This window comes from Rhamphochromis longiceps, linkage group LG23 (assembly GCF_057381845.1).
Source record: "Rhamphochromis longiceps isolate RC_006_pf linkage group LG23, R_longiceps_female_GT1.1, whole genome shotgun sequence".
In the NCBI taxonomy this organism is placed as follows: domain Eukaryota; kingdom Metazoa; phylum Chordata; class Actinopteri; order Cichliformes; family Cichlidae; genus Rhamphochromis; species Rhamphochromis longiceps.
The window spans coordinates 37,465,341-37,471,948 of NC_140578.1; the positions used below are offsets into that span (position 1 = coordinate 37,465,341).

General features: G+C 39.5%; 1 pseudogene across 1 annotated transcript; it reads right to left on the reverse strand.

Moving 5' to 3' along the window:
* Nucleotides 1–2,029: 2,029 nt before the first annotated feature.
* LOC146642517 (uncharacterized) lies at nucleotides 2,030–5,850 on the reverse strand (annotated as a pseudogene). The gene is made up of 3 exons (XR_014909477.1): nucleotides 5,374–5,850; nucleotides 5,069–5,170; nucleotides 2,030–2,855 (listed from the first exon to the last, which is right to left on the reverse strand). The product of XR_014909477.1 is annotated as an uncharacterized LOC146642517 (transcript).
* Nucleotides 5,851–6,608: the final 758 nt, after the last annotated feature.

The window sequence follows — 6,608 nt, forward strand, 5'->3', positions numbered from 1 at the left end:
CATTTTGAAACCTGGAGATGAGCACTTTAGACCTTGGATCCAAAAACTCAGATGTGATGAGGAAGGGCAGGTCTGATTGGGAAACTGCATGCTCACTGGCTAATAACTTATGACTTACAACGTTTTAGCCAGTGAGTATGCCTTTAATTGGACGGCGTCAACGCGTTAATGAGCTAGGTGGACGACGTGCAGCCCGACGCACGGGGCAATCCGCGGTAACTCATTAACAGAGATTCGCTCGTTAAGTCATTTTAACGAGATTAATGTTGACAGCACTACTTTTAATATCATTTTGAAACATGGTATAACCAAGAATTACAAAAATAACTTATTTCTTTTATTCAGTATGTTTAAACGTGAGTGATTGAGCCCTGAACTCAGCAGGAAAGTGTTTACAGAGGTCAAAACAGAAAGACATTTTCTCATAGACTTCTATAGGACTGGAAGTCTATTTGCAACCACAGCTAAAAGGACGATTAAGGTCACTGAAATAAAAAAAAAGAAAGCTTTCTAATGTTTTTATTTAACACTGGTATCCACAACAGCACATTATTAATATTTGTCTCTCTTCCACAGTGTGTCCTTTGTCCTATCTCCCTCCTCTCTCCCCAACCAGTCGTGGCAGCTAAGCTTGGTTCTGCTGGAGGTTTCTTTCTCTTAACTCATTCACTGCCAGCCATTGGCAGTGAATGAGTTAAACCCATTGACCCATTCACTGCCATTGACGGCTATAGACGTCAATGGCAGTGAATGAGTTAAAAGGGAGTTTTTTCCTTCCCACTGTCACCAAGTGCTTTCTCATAGCGGAAGTGGTTTCAAAAAGGTATATGATGCATACGACAATTAGTACACACAGGAAAACGTTAAACTGTCAAAAGTCAATGTAGTGTCCGCTGCCTGCCTATCAACCCCTGTGTAAGGGGGATTTTGTTTTTATCTCTGTATTTTATTTTTTTTATTGCTAATAATACAATTTGAAGCTGAGAACAACTTGATTACCAAAAAATAAATCAGTTCCTGAGAACTTACACTTTCAAAATACCAGTGGCAACACCGGCAGCCTTGGCAGTGACAGAGTGGTTGTTATTAGAGTTCAAAAGGACAAACAGTCAAACTTCTCTTTATTGAGTCAGATGGAAAAAAGAAGCTGCAGAGGGCTTGTCATCCATTGCCATGACGGCAAGTAGAGATTCAGGTTGAGATATTAAAAGGATTTGCTAGGCTTTTTTATTTAGCTCTGATTTACATCTTTGCGGTTCTCTATCTGTGAACATGATCTTGGCAAGGTGAGGAGTATAACATCCTTTTAACGGGAAAAGCTGGATCAGGCTCAGGGAGGGGCACCAACTGGTCTGTGGCAACCAGTTGGGACATGAGGGAAAAGCGTAGAGAGAAAAGCAGAAACTACAAACAACATAGGAGAGACGTAGACAGATAGCCGGCGACTGGTAATAACATATCAGGAAAAAGCAGCTCCGCAACCAGAGTTACCTGCAGAAAGGAACAGGGAGAGAGGAAATACAGGCTTATGTCACGTAATGGTGATATATAAGTGCACAGAGAGTGAAAGAGGAGAGTAGCGGCGAGGTGCCCAGTGCCCTTGGCAACATGACTGGGGATGGTTAAAGGTCAAGATATGAAAAGAAAGTTTTAAGTACATTCTTAGAAATACATAGAGTGGCTCCTAAACCTACACTAGGAGCTGGTTCTACACTCAAAAAAATCTGTTGTTGGATGAACACAATTTAATCATGGCACCCTTTTTGCACACAATTTAATTAACTGAGGGGCATTTAGCATTTGGTGGTTTAATGTAATCAGATTACGTTGGATCAACATAGTATACTTACATTGATTTGAAGTGATTTATTTAAGTATGTAGAGTGAAATTTGTTTTAATTCATTCTACACAAGTTAAAAAGTTTAGGAAAACAATTAAATCTTGTTGTTTGAACAACTATATTGTTAATCAAGGCAATTACTGCAAGTCTTGCTTAAAACATGCTAGCAAGCAAAATGGACACAATAATACATTGAACTTAACAGGTGGCAGTGGTCTTAAACTTTACAGGCCCTTGACACATGAACACAACATAGTAACAGTGCAGCTAAAAACAACAATGAACATTTCTTTGCCGTTTCAATGCAGTTTCTGTAAAATGTTAACTTTGTTCTACAAAGGAGAAAAAAAAAGAGAAAAGAGGGGGGCACTAAAGCACTCCAGTGATATCTCCATTCAACACATGACAGCATTATGGTATGTGTGAATTAGTACCTATACTACAAACTCAAAATTAAATGAAAAATAATTAACAGAACAGTACTTCTGTCAGTACTTCTGATCCATTTTGATCCAAGGACAAACAAAAATCATCTGCAGTGCTGTATAAAAGGTGAATTGCCCAACAGAGAGAATCCAAAAACTTAAAAAAAATATTTTTTAAATGAAAGAAAAACATATAAACAACTCAAATATTAACATTATATATTGGAAATCACCATTGCACCAATGAACCATTCATGACCTATCAGTCATTTTCAAGTGCTCTCACCCCATAAGCTTGTTTTTCCAGAAACTGTGCCTTTGAAGAGAGCTTTTGTCCATCAAGATATAAAAGTATCTTCTGGAGGACTTCAAAGGTGCATTTAAGTTCTGGTGGGTAGCTCAGGTTCAAACAGTATGTGAGTCCAAACAACAGAGCACATGCTTGTGCAATGTTACCCAAATCAGTGTTAGCGTCCACACCCTCAATCAGGACACCAACGTCCTCTTCAGGTTCAGCACCCTCCTTCTGGATGACGTACACCCCCATCACAGTTTGCTCCATGCAGCTTTTTGCCTCACTGTCCGTATCCTACATGAAAAAATATAAGACAACAAAGTAAAATTTAAGAGAGTGTTTAAACAACTGTTTCTATGCTGTTCATAAAATCCAAGTAGTCAAAGTAATAAACAGAAAATTACACCACTAAAGTAGTTGTTAGTAATTACTCCAATACATAAATTATAAAATACACCTCTCATGTCAAAAGAGGTGGCATAAAACTGAACAGGATGGAGGTGGACCCCTGCCTGGTGGTTTGGATCTCCGACTACCTCACCGACAGACCACAGTACTTCAGGCTGAAGGACATCACGTCTGACACAGTGGTCAGCAGCACAGGAGCACCACAGGGAACTGTGCTGTCCCCTCTTCTCTTCACCCTGTACACCTCTGACTTCTGCTACAACTCTGAATTATGCCATATTCAGAAGTTTGCAGATGACACGGCCATCATGGGGTGTATCTGGGATGATCAGGAAGAGGAGTACAGAAGTCTGGTGAGGAACTTTGTCGCATGGAGTCACACAAACCACCTGCAACTCAACACCTCAAAGACTAAGGAACTGGTTGTGGACTTCGGGAGGTCCAGAGAAGGTCCACTGCCAGTTCAGATAGAGGGGGAGGAGGTGGAGGTTGTCAACAAGTACAAGTACCTCGGGCTGTGGGTGGACAATAAACTGGACTGGTCATGCAACACAGAGCACCTGTATAAAAAAGCCCAAAGCCGACTGTACTTCCTCAGGAGGCTGAGGTCTTTTAACATCTGCAGGAAGCTCCTGAGGATGTTTTACCAGTCAGTGGTTGCTGGAGTACTTTTCTATGCTGTGGTGTGCTGGGGGAGCAGCACAGCAAAGAGGGACTCATCCAGGCTGGAGAAACTGATCAGGAGGGCTAGCTCTGTGGTCGGCATGAAGCTGGACACTCTGGTGACAGTGGCAGAGAAAAGGACATTAAAGAAACTGATGGACATTATGGACAATGCTGGGCATCCTCTGCACACGGCCATAAACAATCAGAAGAGTCTGTTCAGTGACAGGTTGCTTCTCCCCAAGACAAGAACTAACAGACTTAAAAACTCCTTTGTCCCACACGCCATCAGACTGTTTAACTCCTCTCTGGAGGGGAGAGGGAGGGGAAACAGGAGGACAAAGGAGGGGGGAACAACTAAGCTGTAGTGCCTCTGCACCTCACTGTACAATACCTTGTGCAATACTTTTTGTAAATAGTCAACAGTGCAATAGACTCAATACTTGAAATGTGCAATTCACTTGTATTTTTATTTTTTATTCCTATTTATTCTATTTATCCCCTTTGTATATTTTATTTATATTTGTCTCTGTATTTATATATGTGTGTGTGTGTGTATATATATATATATAACAGTTCTGTAACTGTAACTTCGGTCGTTGCTGTGCTTTTTTTGGAAGTCGAATTTCCCAGAGGAACCCACCCGAGGGATTAATAAAGTTCTATCTTATCTTATCTTATCTTATAATTGACCTCTCACCGGCCCCTCCCCCGAAAGGGCCATTGTCCAAATACACATTATAGCAACCGTTACTGTGTCTGACAAACATTAACCTCAAGCAAGATGGTGAAGCAGTGTGCCCACCGATACGGCGAGAGATTGTGTCTGGAGGAGTTGTGTTCTTTCCATTCACAAAGTCAAAAACAACGTGAATGGATTAAACAGTGTGGATGGCCCCACTCCCAGGTAAATGTACCGAACATTATGAAGCATGTCTGCTCGCACATTTGGGTACCCGTTGGTGCGCAGAGGAAACCATTTGTTTGTTGGACGTAGCAAGAGTAACTTAGGGGAACAGGACTCGGGAAAAGGCTAACTCAGCTGCTAAAATAAAACAGGTATAGAAGTGTTAGTACTAAACAGCTCAAAGTTCATAGACATTTCTATTTACAAATACTGATGACCATAGCAATGAAAAAACAACAGGACTTGTATTAATCCAAGTACAGATTCAAAAGCAATATTGTCTTGATGCATGTTAAATGCATTGTATGTTTGTGTATCTAGTTCAACTACGGGATGCATAAATTTCTTTCCTTCCAATACCAAATTCCAGAAATTCTTTATTGCAACGCTTAATGCTGTTTGGTATTCAAGACATCCTTTCCCCAATACCAGGTGTCTTGTTGCTAATCTCAAAATTTTAATTTTAACAATTTGCATTTGAGGCAACGTCACAATTTGTATGAGAATGTTACAGTCAACATGCTGTCACAGTGACTCACCAAGTCTCCTTTATTAACTTCTCATAGTCTTCGTTTAGGTAGATGCACAAAGACTTCAAGATGCATGCTCGTCTGGTATGGATGTTGTCATGCTGGAGAGGAGGAGGAGATAATATGAGCCAAAACCAGGCTGTTTTTCTTAAAGCTAGGGTAATCAGTTAAGTTGCATAATTATTCTTTAGGTTAGAACCTGGCATGTACCATTTGTTAAGCCGAAACAAAATTGACAACTTCATCTCCAAATAAAAGTTATTTTTGCTGCCTATGACATCGTCTACTCAATCCTAATACAAACCTTGGAGATGGCAAGCATGAGACCTCTTATTTTCTTTCCAGGTGTCCCTCCTTTGCTCAGAAAGATTTCCATTAAGCGTGGCGTGTACTGGTCAAGCTCATCAAAGAAAGTAGATAGCAGAGGCTTTGTGGTGATTCGCAAAAACTCCTTCTTTTCCTCTGACCTCGTGTTTATGCTCTTTTTCCCCATGCACTAGCGTTCAAGTCAATTCGAAGGATGCAGCCCCTGAATTTGGACACAGCTAATATTTAGCAACTCGTGCACGCTAGTTTAACTTGCCTTACTGCGAGAGGCCGAATGCTTAAAAAAAGGAGAGAGAAAGAAAGAAAGAAGAAATGCAAATGATAATAAAAAAAAGTGAAGAAAGACCATGTCTTGCAATAACCATCATTTAAAACCAAAGTGAATGCTAACATAGCTAGGTAAAAGTTCAATGAGACAACCATACTAGCTTTAGCTAACTTCATTTACTTTGAAAGTGAATTACAAACGTGTTAAATATTGAATTAAACATATCAATAACCGCTAAAAACACTATAAGACTAACTGCAAAAACGGGTAACAAAAAAAATGAAAAACAATGAAGTGGAAATGCTAATAATAATATAAATATAGCCGGAGCGGATTATAAATCAGGTATTAGACGGTACGGATTGGCACGGTCTAATACCCGATTTTCACTGTATTTGCTCCAATGACAACTTACACATTTGGAATTAAAAACATTGTTAAACAATTAACGGACGGAACAACTTCGTTTGACTAAGATATTTTCAGTTATTTATTTCTTACCTGTATTGTGGAAGATTCCGCAGAGGGAAACGGCAGTTCACTGAACACATTTAACTTTCTCCACATTCCCGCCTCTTCACTTCTGGGAAGTTTGAGCATGTGCACTAGGCATCGGTTTTAGAGTTGTTGATTTAAAATAATTACATTTAATTGAACTGAAGAATGCAAATCTAGTTCATTAAACCTTTTATTATTTTATGTTAAACCAATAACTGATAATGATTTAAAAACCTAAACTCAATATGCTCATGTTAAATAGACAAATGTCTGTTGAATTAATCAAACAACTGCCTTAGTTGACTTTTTTGAGTGTAGGCTCCATTGGGATAATAGAGTACAACAAAGTCTTTATGATACAAACAAATAAGATTATTTCTGTCTTTATACTGCAGGCTTTTTAACAACAGGCAGATCAGACTGGTTCTGTTTTAGCAAAGCACGAA